General features: G+C 45.0%; 1 protein-coding gene across 2 annotated transcripts in view; it reads right to left on the bottom strand.

Moving 5' to 3' along the window:
* Window positions 1-15,491, bottom strand: part of atxn1a (ataxin 1a) — an 84,299-nt gene that overhangs the window by 17,118 nt on the left and 51,690 nt on the right. The window contains exon 3 of one of the 2 annotated variants that reach the window (XM_076755183.1): window positions 12,476-12,591. The gene's annotated coding sequence lies outside the window, so the exon portion shown is untranslated. Of the gene's footprint in view, window positions 1-733; window positions 1,176-12,475; window positions 12,592-15,491 lie in introns of those variants that run through there. The other variant, XM_076755184.1, reaches the window with a different exon arrangement.

Genomic DNA, 15,491 nt, shown 5'->3' with positions numbered 1-15,491 from the left:
CTAGTGATTACACACAAACAACAACAAACACACACACACACACATACACACAGGAGTATGGTCAGATAGTGAGGGAGTAATGGAGGACAGATGGAGACAGAGAGTTAGAGAGAGAAGCAGGGGAAGAGAGGAGGGAGGGGGTGACGGAGAAAAAGAGAAGCAAGAGCGAGGGAGAGGGAAAGAGTGGCTAAGAGTTACACAAACAAAGAGAGACAGAGATGGAGAGAAACAAACGACTGTGAGAAAAAGACAGAGCCTCTTTCAGAAAACAAACACTCAGGCAGCGTTGCATGACTTGCACTTTCTCACCCCTCAACAACCCTGAGGTTGAGTGGGTGGGGGGGGTTGGTGGGGGGTAGACAGACAGGGAGAGCCTGAGAAAGAAGAGTCAGAGCGAAGCGAGGAAGGCAAGAAATGTGTGAAGAGAAGAGAAGAGAAGAGAAGAGAAGAGAAGAGAAGAGGGGAAACACTTCAGGACGACGGCCGAATGGGAGACAGAAGCGACGTCGATCGTAAGAAAAACTAGGGCAGACGCAGTACGCACTTACAAATGACATACTGTGATACAACAAGACAAGCGTTCGGAACACACACACACACACACACACACACACACACACACACACACACACACACGCTGACTCTCTCTCCCACACACACATACACACACACACACATACACACACACACACTTCATTCAGAGCGAGCGCAAAACTATGTGAAGTGTACTTACCAGGGTAGCAGGAGAAGCCCACTTCTGCAGCATGCTCTCTCTCCCCCCTTCTCATTCCTGTCCTCCCTTAACTTCTCTCTTCTCTTCCTCTCTTCTGCTGTATCCCTCGTACAGCACTTTGAGTCTCTCTCTCTCTCTCTCTCTCTCTCTCTCTCTCTCTCTCTCTCTCTCTCTCCCCCTCAAGCTGAAAATCCCAAGCAGATTCAGCGCACTTGTGCTACAAACTGCTCTCGGCCTTTCTCACCCCCCCCCCTCCCCCCCCAAACACACACACCGCAGACACACGCACACACAGCTAACAGCCCTCTCCTAAATCTTGACAGCGGGGCAGGAAGCTCCCTCACTACCACTGATACACAGCGCTCAGGTGATCTCACACACACACTCACGCACACACAAAATTGGTAGCACACACTTGCACACGCCCACAGGGAGGGAGTCCCGCATACAGAGCTCCAACGTGTATTATGCAAGGGGCTGAATGCGAGCCAGAGCTCTCACACTGTCTGCCGTACACACACACACACACACACACAAACACACACACACACACACACACACACACACACACACACATAGGGCCCCTCCCACAGTTCGCTCGGCCAACTTCATCAGGTATTCATTCAAAAAACACACACACGCCAGCTGGCTGCACGCCCAGAGACCGCTTACAAGCGGCGAAAGAGAACGGGGGGGGGGGGGGGGGGGAGAAGAGAGAGAGAGGGTGGGAGGCTGTTTCAGTGAAAAGGGCAGAGAGGGGGAGTGTGGGAGGGAGGGAGTGAGCAGTAGAGATTAGAGTGAGAGAGTACATGAGAGAGTGACACATGGACAGCTCATGTACACATACAGATATGCATGTATGTCAGGCTGAGACTACGACTGATCCGTCGTTCGTTTCTTACATTTATTGAAGGCTTTCAAGTTTCTTTTATCCAGCAACCAGCACTAAAAGCCAGATATTCAATTTAAAATGATAGAAAACAGAGAAAAGCAGCAAACCCTCACATTCGAGAAGCTGGAAGCCAAGATTTCATCGGCAAATCGTTTGAGAATGAGGTGTATCATCAATACACGTGCACATATAAAGACATATATATAGATATAGATATATTTACCTACATACAGGTAAATAAACTAAATCATCCAGTCTAACATTTACAAACACGCTCGTATGTGTTTGAACGCTCAAGCCTGCAGGCAACATCTTCTGTAGTTTCCTGTATTTGCAAATATACAGTAGTTTTTGTGCTCAGCTCAACAAGGCTGCACTTCCTCCTTTCCACCACTAGATGTCATGCCTGATTACCTCTCTGACAGTGTGCAGCAGTCTATTTCGGTTAGTTAGCTGACCTAGATAAAAGACCATTTGAAAGTAAATATAGATGAAATGTGCTCCTCAATGCTAAGAGATGTAGCACGCACAGGAGAGAAGTGAGCACTCACTCATAAGACATTAACACACACACACACACACACACACACACACACACACACACACACACACACACACAGCAGAATTGTAATGATTCCCACTAGACTCAATAGGTCTAAACATGCACCAAAAAAGCACATCCTGTTTGTGTTGGTTGGTCTTCCTGTTAGCTTGATATCAACCCTAATGTTCAACATTGGATATTCATGGAGTGTTTAACTCTTGCAGGGCAGCAGACATGTCAAAGACTGCTTTTAATGTGGGAAAGAGGACTGAAAGAACATACACAACGTGCCCAGAGAGGCTCGGCTGGGTAAGAGGATTGAAAAGTGGTGATCTGATGGTTCTTTGTGCTCTTTTTTATTTCACTTTGGGACGTATTTTTAGTGACAAGCACCGAGAGCTATGATGTTTTATATTCATTTTTGACATCGTGTGTCAATCAAGCAGTGCACCGTGTGATGGTGGTGATGTTTCGTCTGCTGTGCACTTTCTGTCGATACTCGTCTGTTTTTGCTCAGTTGTTAGTTGTTGTTGTTGTTGCTCGTGTTTAAGATATAGTTCCTGATTTGCTATAACCCAGTGCCCGCAAATCGCAAAATTTCCTTCCTGTTTTGAAATGAAACCACCTACTTTTGGAACTTTTGGGGGTTTTTTGGTACACTACTGGAATTTATAACATAATGAAAGTGTGTGTCTTTCACTCCGCCGTCTTTAATATCACTACTGAGTTCTAGAAGAAAATGATCTAAATGAAAAAAAAAAAAGTTACAGCTTCTAGTAAGAGAGCAGGATGACAAGGACAAGAGTAAAGAAACTGAAGAGTCTGAATAAATATATAAGAGCGAGACACAGACAGAAGGCCAAGTCAGCAGAGACGGAGAGGAAACCACACTTACTGTGTCTGTCTCAGAGTCCTTTCTCTTTTGTCAGGTGACCTCAACGGCACGGCTGAACTCACCTGTTGCCTTGGCAGCTAATTGGACCCTCTTAGCCTTTAATCATAATTCATTTGTGTGGGTTTGTTTACAATCCGCTGCCAAGGGAAATGCAGAATCAATCATGAGAGATTCTCATTTTTTTTCCGTTCAGTCTTTGTTCGGCTGGTCAGCTCCGGCCTTCGAACACACAAACCTCCAAACCCAGACTCTAGACCCACATAAATATCCAGTTTCTTCAAATTTCATTTTTCTCCATCATCCACCGACCAGGAAGCCTGTTTTGGTTGGATGTTAATAACAACTGGAGACCATCGCTAAATATCCAGAGTATCACCACTTGATCATAACTTGCTAATATCGAGTGTCACTCCTTCGGCAGAATCCGTGTTTTATTTTCCCCGAGCTTAAAAATCTCTTCATAAACCTGTCACCTCCTCGCAATTTACAACTCCACTCTGTGACTGATGGATTTTATGGGTATTACATGAAATCACTGAGGTCTCTTAGCTATTTCACACAGCTGGGGAGCTTGTAAAATGTTTCTGAACACGCAGACATCCCAACTCTATTCTGTTTTCATAAATACAAATTGAAATTTACTTGTAGTAAGCAGCACGCGGTTCTCCTGACCTGTAATTTTCTCCTTTATGATTTCTTCAGACTCTTAATTTTCAGAAGTAAATGGACTATTGGATTGTGTCAGGATTGATTAAAGGGACAGTTCACCCCAAAATGAAAGACACATGTTTCCCCTAACTGTACCTGCCGTGCTGTTTATTTATATAGACTGTTGCACAAATGTCTGCCACCTCTGGAATATAATGCAACTTAGATGGCACTTGGCCACTGCTAGCTAACATCACAGCTCAGCCGAGGAGGACGCCGTTAATGTTTCCATCCTGCACTGTCACGAACACGAGCCCCAGGCCATGAGTAACTGCACGCTTTCTTCTGCACAGTGATACACCTGGCAGGTGTAGGTTGGTAGAAAGAAAATAGTCCCTCCATGAAACTGCTCACGACAAAGTCTGTGGATTATCTTGACACACCGGGTCGTGAATTCTGGAAAGAGAGATTGCTTTTGAGTTTTTTTTTTTTTTGGACACTTTGAGCAGCACAAGCACAGTGTCATCTAGTCTCATTATATTCCGGAGGAGGCAGACATCTCCACAGCCGATATCTCCAGAACTCGGCATTAAATATCACTACAGGTGGGAGGAAAAGAAAATATTGATTTCAGGGTGAAGTGTCCCTTTGAGGCAAAGTTTGAATCGAGACACGGGCAACGGACTCTTCTTAACTAACTCAGTCAGTATCACTTCATCATAAGAGTCAACGTGATGTTAAGTGCGGTAAAATATTACTGCTCTTTCATTTCTTCTGTGTTTCAGTGGAGTGGAGAACAGTCTCAGTTGGAGCCAGTCACTAAGGAAACTGATGAAATGCTTCTATATATACACACGCATGCACACACACACACACACACACACACACACACACACACACACACACACACCTACAGTATATACATATCGCAGACGTCCCTGCTCTCTCTCCCTCACCCACACATACTGACTCTTACTCTGTCAGTCGCCCCCGCAAACTTAACACACACACACACACACACACACACACACACACACACACACACACACACCTACCCTCTTCCTACACTCTCTTCAACCATCCATCCCTCCTTCGTCTCTGTCGGCGAACACTCTCTTGTTTATCCATGTCTTTCCATCTGTCTGTGTGTATATGAGTGTGTGTGTGTGTGTGTGTGCGCAGGAGCTTGTGAGACAGCAGGTGCAGAGCCATCTAATGGTCACACACCAAACACGCGCGCACACACAAACGATCACTGCGAGGCTGGCTTTACGAAGGCGCGCCCTTATTACAACATCTTAATCATATCATACCCGTGTTCTCTTCATAATCTATTATTCGTAACCTTTTGTAATCGTTACATAATCATGTTAACAGCGAACCCTCTGAACTGTGGGCCGTCTACACACTCTACAAATATCTTTCACTTTCCGTATCCCTTCATCTTGCTCACAACCCTTCTGCCAGTCCTGTGTTAACTTGCTGGCAGTGTAGTGTGCTGCTTCAGCCCAAGCCACATCCCATTCACAAACCTACTAATCCACACTGTATTAGATCCCTGCTCGTCACACACACACACACACACACACACACACACACACACACACACACACACATGCCCGCATGTGGCGTGTGTGTGTGTGTGTGTGTGCGTGCAGGATTAGGGAGGGACTGGAATGGATGGCCAAATCACTGCTAAGCTCCTCTATTGCTGTATAATCCCACTGAGTACACACACACACACACACATGCAGATGCACAGATGCGTAAATATAAAAAACATTCAGCTTCAGACGCGCACATGCGCAAACATGAACTGATGCTCCCTCGCTCTCTTATTCTCACACACACACACACACACAAAGCACAAATTCGCACACACCCACACACACGCAAACAGTAGCAGTCATCACAGACACTCAGACGCACAGATATGCAGGCAAATGTCCAACACACTCATTCAAGGGCAAACGCAGACATAAACACCCAAATATGATTTCAGAGACAATGCATAATCCTGTTCAGAGAATGTGTGCTGCAGCACAAAGAGAGTAAGGGAGAAATGTAGGAGGGGAGGCAGCTGCAGAGAGAAAAGAGAAAAGTAAAAGGCAAAAAAGAGGATTGAGAGAAAAGGGACAGATAAATGTAATTCAAACTCCATTCATCCTCACACCATCCATTCATTCATTCTACCCACACAACGATCGCTCCTTTGTCCGGCCCTTCAGCACAAGACCTGAACAAATATTAAAAGAGAATGTCACTCACTTTGGAAACTGGAATATAGAGATTTTCAAGCCTGTTTTTATTATGAACTACGACAACTCAATTAGCATTAAAGAAGATGTAAACAGGCTACTACTACACCGACTTAATCTGGCTTTTCATTGGTTATTTTAAGTAAGAGTAGATGGAAAACTAACCACAAAACGCCTCCAAACAGGAAGTTCAATATCTTACAGATTCTGCATGAATAAAAAAGCAGCTATTACTGACTTATTGAATAAGTTTCTGTTTTTCAAGTAGTTGACTAACTGTTTCAGCTATACTTTTAGCCTATTCATCATCTAAGTGTCCTCAAATCACATTTGTTGTCTTGATACGACCATGCAGAGCTGGGAATTTTCTAAATCTACACCTCTTACCTTGGAAATATGCCTCACATTTGAAAAAAAAAAAAAGATATCTTAAAATGCAGCCTTATTATACACCATATGCAACACGCACATACACTTCATACATAGCGTGTCAGTTACTGACAGAGCACACTGTTTTTGTAATGGATTTTTCTTCTTCACTATTCACACAAAAAGTCAATTAGCAATGCTAATTTAAAGAAAATCCTCTTTAACATTTATCACACCTCATCTTTGTGCTCCCATGATCTATTCATGTGAGTGGGACATGGTGAGAAATGCAAGCGGCCAATCAGACTCAGATGACGTGAGTGTGATCGTTTCTTAGCCGAAGTCGGGTCGAGGATGGCAGGTGTGGGATGTGTGACTCTGAGGGGCTGCAGGGAGCGCGGCGCTAAACAGGACGCCTGTGGGGGCAAATGGTAATATGCACACATCTGTCGGCTAATGCTGCTGTATTTGCTTGTCAGCACACACGCACACCTGCACATCAGAACAGAAGAAAAAGACTTTTTTTTTTTGTCCACATGCGTCCACATCTAGGACAGAGAACCCCACTGTTGTGTGCGCTGAGAGTGAACTGCACTGCTGTAATGGGCATAGGCAGGCAGACTGGCACTAATTGGCATGAATGGGCATGGCAGCGGGCATTGTGTGGATGAAGAGGAGGTGGGCGACTGCTCGGCATGTGTCCTCGTCGGTGAATAATGTGTTCCACCTTTTCAAAAGGTGCACGCACAAAAATGTCAGACAGGCAGTGGCGCTGGTTGAGCACGCACACTCACACGGATCATCAAAGGCCTCGGCTGCTCGACACAAACACACATCCAAACACCCCTGACACTCAACAGGACACACGTGCAGTACACACCGTGGCCATACAGAACTCAGCCACCATCCACACAAACAGTCTCCAGAGGCAGACACACGCACACACACTCCACAGGTATCTGCATGCTGCCCAGCAGTGCATCTGCTCCTCAGGCCAAAAGCTGCCTGGAGAACACAACAATAGACTTTGATTAAATAGACAAACCCATGCATGTCCATTCACTCTATACAATCAAACGTATATAATTGTGTTGATTGCTGTCAGACTCCCAGAAGGGAAAATGGCTCCAGTCAATTGGGCAATTTCTCCAGAGTGATGTACATTTTGTGTGTGCTGTTAACAAAGGGCCAATGTTTACAACACATAAAAACAAACTGGGGAAAAAGCCTTAAAGGTCCAGTGTGTAGGAGTTAGGAGCATCGAGCAGTGAGGCTGCAGACTGCAACCACCTGAATACCCCTCTTTGTCAATATAATGTTGATTGGACTCATACCCATACTCATTATTTGTATCTTAATTACACAATTCTGTCACTAACTTGACCTAAAGTTTACGTTTGTGCTTTCCTATCCACTTCCCAGAGTCTCCTGACTTAACAAACCAGTTTGCATTTGGAGGCTACTGTTTAAGTTTTCAAGTACACGCTCACACTGGCCATGCGCGAGTGGAGGAAGAGCAGCTTCACAGCATTTGAGTGAGTTTGCAGAGAGACAGACTGACTAACTGCACAGGCGTCGCACTGCTTGTCTCACTTTTCCAACTAGTCTTTCACTTTCTTTCAACATCATTATTTTCAGTAGTTTTCATGCACACGCACACACACACACACACACACACACACGCACACACACACACACACGCACACATTGTACACACACAGATGAAAGGAAATTCCATCTCAGTGACATTCTCTGGGTGGGCCTTTTCAAACTAAGGAAGGACCAGCGAGTTCGTTGTGTGTGTGTGTGTGTGTGTGTGTGTGTGTGTGTGTGTGTGTGTGTGCGCGCGCGTGTGTGCATGTGTGTGCGTACCGTTACAAAAAAAAGCTTTTTTATGTGCAAAATTCTTCTGCATGCATGCAGCTGTCTCATGAACTGAAAATAACATGTTTTAAAAGGCAGTAACACACACACACACACACACACACACACACAAGCGCACGCGCACACACACACACAGCTGTCTTGAGACTGCTTGTATGTATCCTTGCAAACACACAAACCCTCTGACCCTGACACAATTTCACGGCCAAACTCAACTCCTGCCTTGAAGACCACTGACACTGTGCGTGTTCATAGTTTGACGCCAGTTATGTAAGAATTCGCAGTGGAAAGGAGAAAAGGGAAAAAAAAAAAAGCGTGAGGAACAAAGGAGGGAGGGGCAGATGAAAAGGCGAGAGGAGTGAGGAGAGGAATGAGAAGAGGAGGAGGAGGAAGAGGAGGAGGAGGAGGAGAGGGAGGGCAGGATAAAATAACAAGAAAATGACAGAGGAGCAGGAAAAAGATGAAGAGAGACAGTGATGTCACCCTGTAGTGGCACCGCAGTGAGAGGGACAAAGAGAGAGAGAGAGAGAGAGAGAGAGAGAGAGAGAGAGAGAGAGAGAGAGAGAGAGAGAGAGAGCAGAGAGAGAGAGAGAGCAGAGAGAGAGAGAGTGAAAGGGACAACGAGAAAGAGGTGTAGGAGATCTATTAGCTGATAGAAGTCATGCAGACAACCTCCCACTCTTCCAATTGATTCAAGGATACTGTGGTGTGTGTGTTTGTGTGTGTGTGTGTGTGAGAGAGAGAGAGAGAGAGAGAGAGAGAGAGAGAGAGAGAGAGAGAGAGAGAGACAGAGTGTGTGTGTGTGTGAGAGTGAGTGACAGTGAAACTCTGGCTTTGGGCCTTGGGGCATAATGTAGTACTACTAGAAGTCTCTCTTCTGAGACTGCACTTAGTCTTTCTCCTGTCAGTGTGCGTGTGAGTGAGCATGCATGCAGACATTGATGTGTGTGTCTGTGTGTGTGCTTCTATTGCTCATGTTGTGGCTCCTGCTCACACAAGGAAAACCATTAAATTTGAGGGTAAAGTCTCGGTTTTGGTTAATGTAAGGTTTAGGTTTAGTCTCCAGAGGAAGAATACAAGTCAGCGCAATGTCCTCCTGAGGGACAAAAACAAGTTTGTGTATCTATCTCTGCGTGTGATTGTTTCAAGAGGACAGCATAAAGGAATGCCTCAGTTCAAGACTTGCCAAGAGCACTTTTCCCATACGCCAGAGAGCCAAGACTTCCCCAACCAGCCAAGAATAGCACCGACTCTCTCGCTCTCTCTCTCTCTCTGTATCACCCACACACGCACACACACACACAGGCACACACAAGCACTCACACTCTTTACTCTTTGGATTCAACGAGAAAGAGTGTGATAGTGTGAAGGAGGGAAGCACAGCCTCACACACTTCAATCAGCACAGCGAAAGAGACAGAGAGAGAAAAAAAAGAGGCTCATTTTCTGAATCACACTAACATTGTAAGCCTTGTACAGCATGCTTTGGAAAATACTCCACATATGTTTATGCCAGTGAAGGATATTTGAGACTTGGAGAAGACAGTGAAACACTGAACGACTTTCTGGTCAAACATGTGCTTTAGCTTCATGTTTTTGGTCAAAATGTCACGCTAATAAAGCTCCACTTAATTGAACTGAAATGAACTCAGAGGCAGACATGGAGGCAGCGAGAGAGGGAGAGATCAGCGTACAACATAGAGACAGAGATTCCAGCAGAGAAACTGCAGCTCTCTCCACACTGTCTGCTCCCTGTGGGGTAAATGAGAGTGCTCTCTCTCTCTGCGAATGTGTGTATGTGTGTGTGTGTACACTTGAGCAAGCCTGTTTAAGACGAGGACCAGAGTGCACTCCCTTCTCCCATTGCGAGGCACCAAATGTTGAGGCAACAGAACAACAGGCAGCGACACGGTTTCTACTCCAAGAGCATGGAAATACTGTACAGGAAGTACTTCACTCTCCGCCACAGAGAATGAGGAAGTTTTAGACAATTTTTCTCTTAAAAAGTGATTAAACCTGCAGCGCTGAAGGTTTGTCTCCCCCCTCTGGCTGTGAGAGTAATTGCACAAACACTGCTGATGCATGCTTATGATGCATACCTACAGGTAGGCTTGCTACCAATAGTTTCTTTTTTTTATCTGGACCTCCAGAAACCTTTCTAGGCTTCGCCACTCTCCTCGCTGCTGTAGCCTACTCTGTCGCTATGGCAGCTCCACCTCTCGGCTCTGGCAAACCAGTAATTGCTGGTTGACATAAAATGCATCACTATCAGTGCAACAGTGCAGGAATGTCATCACAGACACCAGATTTAAAAGCTCTGATACATGGTGAAATACAGGAAGATGTACCTGTTGGTGATTATCAGCGTTGTTTGGAAAGGGCTTGAATGTCGAGGATGTTCATGTCTATGTAAAAGTCGTGCACTGCAGGTTTAAGTATGAATGACTCATCTCTCTGTCAGAAATCTGCATCTCAAAGGGATTAAAGCAACAAATGATGCGAAGAAAAAAAAAACTTTTAGCAGTGACCTTGTGCTGTAGATTTTCTCTACAGCTGAGGCTGTAGCTCAGAACACTCAGGGCTGTCCAGTATTACTTTTTAATGTCTGCACTGTTGATGCCTGTACGGTGCAATAATGAAATGTTTTTAATTAGTTTGTGATGCATATTATTAGCTCATAGCTGGACAGATCAGTGCTGCCTTGAGACTTAACCTGCCAATTAGTATCCCGACACTCTTGTAAATTCAAACATTAATCTTCCACTATGCGCACAGACTCCTGGTGGAGGTCGCTTAGTGTTTGTTACTAAAGTCACCCGTGCCCATTGCTTATTGCTCACGACAGCAGTAAAAAGACACGCAGAGTATCCCTCAGGGAAAGACAGGCAAGTGGAAAATAACACTCATCTCCAAACTTGCAAAGCAATCTGGGTGAGAGAACTTACAAAACTTTGCTTTAATGTTTCTTCATACTGATTTTCTTTGACTCACTGGAAAAAAATGTAAAAATAGCAAGTACAGAGACTATCCATCAACCAGAAAGCCCGAGTTCAAATCCTCGACCTCAAGCATTTGCTCTGCTGAAATGTCTGCGAGCCAGATAATCACCGGCAGCTCCAAAGGTGATATTCTGCAGCTGACCCTGTGGTCTTACTTCCTATGTGGAAGGGGAGAAAGTGAAAGGAGAATTTCTCCTCTGGGGATCAATATTAGCACAAAAAAAGACCGCATTCGAGCTGCGAGTGATTCACAGAAAAAGCAAAGCAGTTCCAGCCTGTGGTTCATGGTGATTTACAGAATGTTCATATAGACATTCATCAATGAACAAGCGGTACCCAAACACACAGAAGTAATAAACACAAACAAAGCAATAAACTACAATACAATCCTCCTTCCTGATCCTCACAAAGATATTATTATAGGGTGTTTCTCACACTCGCAGCACTGCCAATAAGACCTCCATTCTCACAGGAAGACCTCTCACTAACTGGTTCCTGAAGGTGTTATGCAAGAAAATACACTGCTTCTCCAACAGAGAACTCAAACGCAGCCTCATAACCAAACACACTGTCACTAGGCAGATTACTTTACCTTGCCCTCAAAATGCCTCTCCTCCAATGGCAACGTAGGCAGGAAGCAAACTTAAGCGAGACCCACTGGCTTCATTTCAGCAACTGAAAGATGCCTTCTTATCTGTCTGACTGTTCTTTAACCTTTACACGGAGGAATCATCTACCATATGGGTTTGGTAAACTCATTATACCGCATGACAGAGGAGGAGGATTAAGAGAGTAAGCCACCCATTTGAACCGAGCCATACATTTGCAACGTGCCCTGGCTCAAAGCAACAGAGAGGAAAACCTCGGTTCATTCAGTGCGAGCGGCGCATGTGACGCGCTGCCTCCGTGCTCACGTTCAAACCAAAGGCACTTCACTTTACTTTACAGCATCTGTGCTGTGACCAGGGTGACAGGTTTATCGGCAAAACGAGGCTCTCAGCTACGGAGAAAACACGGGGCTGAAAAGTCCTTGATGTCACAAGCAATGACATCAAATTAAACATGACAGTCAGACTCGCTGCTTTTAGGGTGGACGCAGTGAAAAAGTGTCTTTTAGCTTATCGAGCACAAGCCCAGTTGGAAGATTTAGATTGTGTCTTATTAACAAAACTAGCTTATGTAGCAAAAATAGCTGAATTTATTGAAGTGTGAGGATGCAGGCATGGCACATGTTAAGAGCAGGGACAATCTCACCTCATTCAACACAGCTCCTCCAGACCCCACTGGTTTGTCAGCAGGTGGTACAGCCCATGGAGAGGGTTCCAGACTATCCCAGAATGCAGTGTGTCGACTCAGGGTCTCAGCACTCCCTGGTGGAGGAAAACAACAAGAGGGCTTTTTTTTACATCCCTGGCAACCTCTGACTGTCATGTCTCCGTTATAACGTGGACACACTGTCACGTCACGATATACCATGTCGCAAACATGAGCAGGATACCCAACTCTGGGTGCATCGCAAGGTCGATCGAACAAAGCAACACATGTAACTTTGATCCGTTAGCATAAACAAAGACACAGGATTCTCACATCTCACTTCAAATAGAGCTGCGGCTGCAAAACATTTGTCTTTCACATGCCAACAGTCTCGCAGCACAACAGAAGCACTACAACGGTGCTTACTGATGATGATGATGATGATGGTGGTGGTGGTGGTGGTGCATCTGAGTGAGTCAAACGAAGACCTTCATGCACATAAATAAACCATACATAAAGAATTTCTCTGAATGAAAGATGCCTGTGCATGTGGACAAAGTAAAATGAAATGGGTCACAGCTTGGGGACACGAGGACAAACATTCTTCAAACACTTCGAGAAAGACTAATGAAAACATGTGTGAAATGCTGTTTCAGCTCTTTAAAAGCTTGCTCTTGTCTGACATTTTCCCTGTGCATCTTTTCTTGCAAAGCGTTTTATTATCCTAAAAACTACAAAAACTGCAATGGAAACACAGGTCATCATTTTAAAGAAGGACCTGACATATTCACAGGAGGGAAAAATACTGCAGTGCATCTTTAAAGACATCTAATGTGCAACAAGCTGACTTAAGCAGACACCCACACATCGGCATCAGAGACAGACTGGCTGATTGTCGACAGCGTGCGCACACACTCTCTGGGACTAATTAGGCAGGTTGTGGAGGAATGATGGGGATGTTACGGGGATGCGAGAGACATGTTCCCTGCTGTTAGTCAGCTGCGGTGTGTGTGTGTGTGTGTGTGTGTGTGTGTGTGTGTGTGTGTGTGTGTTTGTGTAAGTGAAGGTGTGTGGGACGTCAAACATCCTACTGACCCACTTCTTACATGTCTAAAGACAGCGAAAGAGGTGGGTAGGAGTGTGTTTGTGTGAGTGTGTGTGTTGCTGCGGAAAAGTGTTTTATTGCAGGATGACAGAAAGGGGAATTATAGTATGTGGCTGGTTTTGTTTGTGTTTTACATTAGTAATGGTTATATATATCATTCCATACACACTTTTTATGTTATGCAGAGTGACTCTATTCTACAGGGAATTGAGAGCAACGGTGCAAATGAGATACGATAATGGGACAGCGAGGCTGATGCATAACGAGAGAAAGAAATAGAGGAATGTCTGGCATGGCAGACATGGAAAAATCAATAGGCTTCCACTGGGGGCTATAGCATAGTGTCGGGCTTTAAGTTGAGCATCTAAGCAAACACACATTAAACTGGTCGCACACAGAAGGCAGTAGGGTTTGTGTGTACTAATGATGTTTGTAATATGTGTATGTAAAGCAGAAAGAAAAAATAGATGTGGACTGAGGGCACGGGTTAGCAGACACCAACTGGCAAAGGAATCCATCATATGGTACTAAAAAGGCAAAGAAGACAGAGGAAGAGACCGCAACAAAGAGTGAGAAACAGCAGAAGTTTAAAAAGGCAGAAGAAGTAGGAGAGATCCAGAGGCAACAGGAAGGAAGACAGATGGAAGAGAATAGAAAGGACAATGAGGTAAAGCAGACAGAGAGAAAGAGAGAGAAGCGATAGGAAGGCAGAGAGAGAGAAAAGAGAGAGAAACAGATGGCGGTGGAGAAGAGGCAGATACAAACTCACTGGGAGGACAACACTGGCACAGCCAGCGAGGCTCAGCGGGGAGTATGGAAAGCTGAAAAATGTCAGCGGAAAAGGGAGGAGGAGGATAGTGAGAGGGAGGGCAGAGTGGGACGGAGAGGCAGGGCTCCATTCCAAACCTAAACCAACTTTTAGGGAAAATACAACGACACCTGTCTTTGAAAGAAGTTTAACTATGCCACCTGTTCTGGGCTGCATCACGGCGAACACAGGAAGTGCATGCGAGGGATTAACTGGAAGGAAGAGGTTAATTCAGCTTACGAACGGAATAAAAATGTTGATTCTAACAAATGAGAGCAGCAGGGGAACACACTGCCAGGCTAATGAAGATGATACGAAATAAACTATACAGAGAATCAGAAACTTAACACAAGGTGGTGCCAGGGGAGAGGGAGCCTCCAGACTGTCAGGATGGGGCAGGTCTTACATAAGCAAGCCTCCAGCTCTTCTCAAATATAATGAAAAGAAAAAAGTCTTCATTTTCACGATGTTGTGAAGATAGTAAAACACATGCTCAGGTTTAACATGCACAGCCAGGCCTTGTGCTAGTTTTGTTTGCTTCAAAGAAAAATGTACAGTAAACATGACATGACCTGATACTAATGCAATATAAGTGCTTTTCAGCCTGATAAGAAGCCTTTCTTTACATCAAACACACAGCAGCCGACAGTGCACACTTCCTGTCACACACACACACACACGCACACGCACGCACACAACACTTTGTCTCAATCCATCATGTCCAATCCAGAGATCAGGCAGGCTAAATTAGTCAGGAATGGTTCAGTGTAAACCACATTAAGTGAGCGGCTGATTGAATTGCAAAGCACAGTGGAGCAGCCAGGACCTGCAGAGAGCTGAGTGTGTGTGCGTGCACGCTTTGAGGTTTTGTCAGTACATATCATTACATTCATTTAGCAGACGCTTCTGTCCAAAGTGATGTACAATAAGTGCATTCAACCTCCAGACAAACAACCAGGAGCACGTTCAGGGCGGCAGAAAATGTTCTCTGTCCTAACTCTGTGAAACAAAGAGGGGAAAGAAGAGTTTTCTGCATCTACCGGCCGCAGAGGAACTCACCGTGACTCACCACAGGCGAGCGCTCGGTGTCTTGCTCAGGGTGT

This window comes from Chaetodon auriga, chromosome 17, assembly GCF_051107435.1.
Source record: "Chaetodon auriga isolate fChaAug3 chromosome 17, fChaAug3.hap1, whole genome shotgun sequence".
In the NCBI taxonomy this organism is placed as follows: Eukaryota; Metazoa; Chordata; class Actinopteri; order Chaetodontiformes; family Chaetodontidae; genus Chaetodon; species Chaetodon auriga.
The sequence above is the reverse complement of the archived record's forward strand: the minus strand, read 5'-3'. Positions and strand labels throughout refer to the sequence as shown.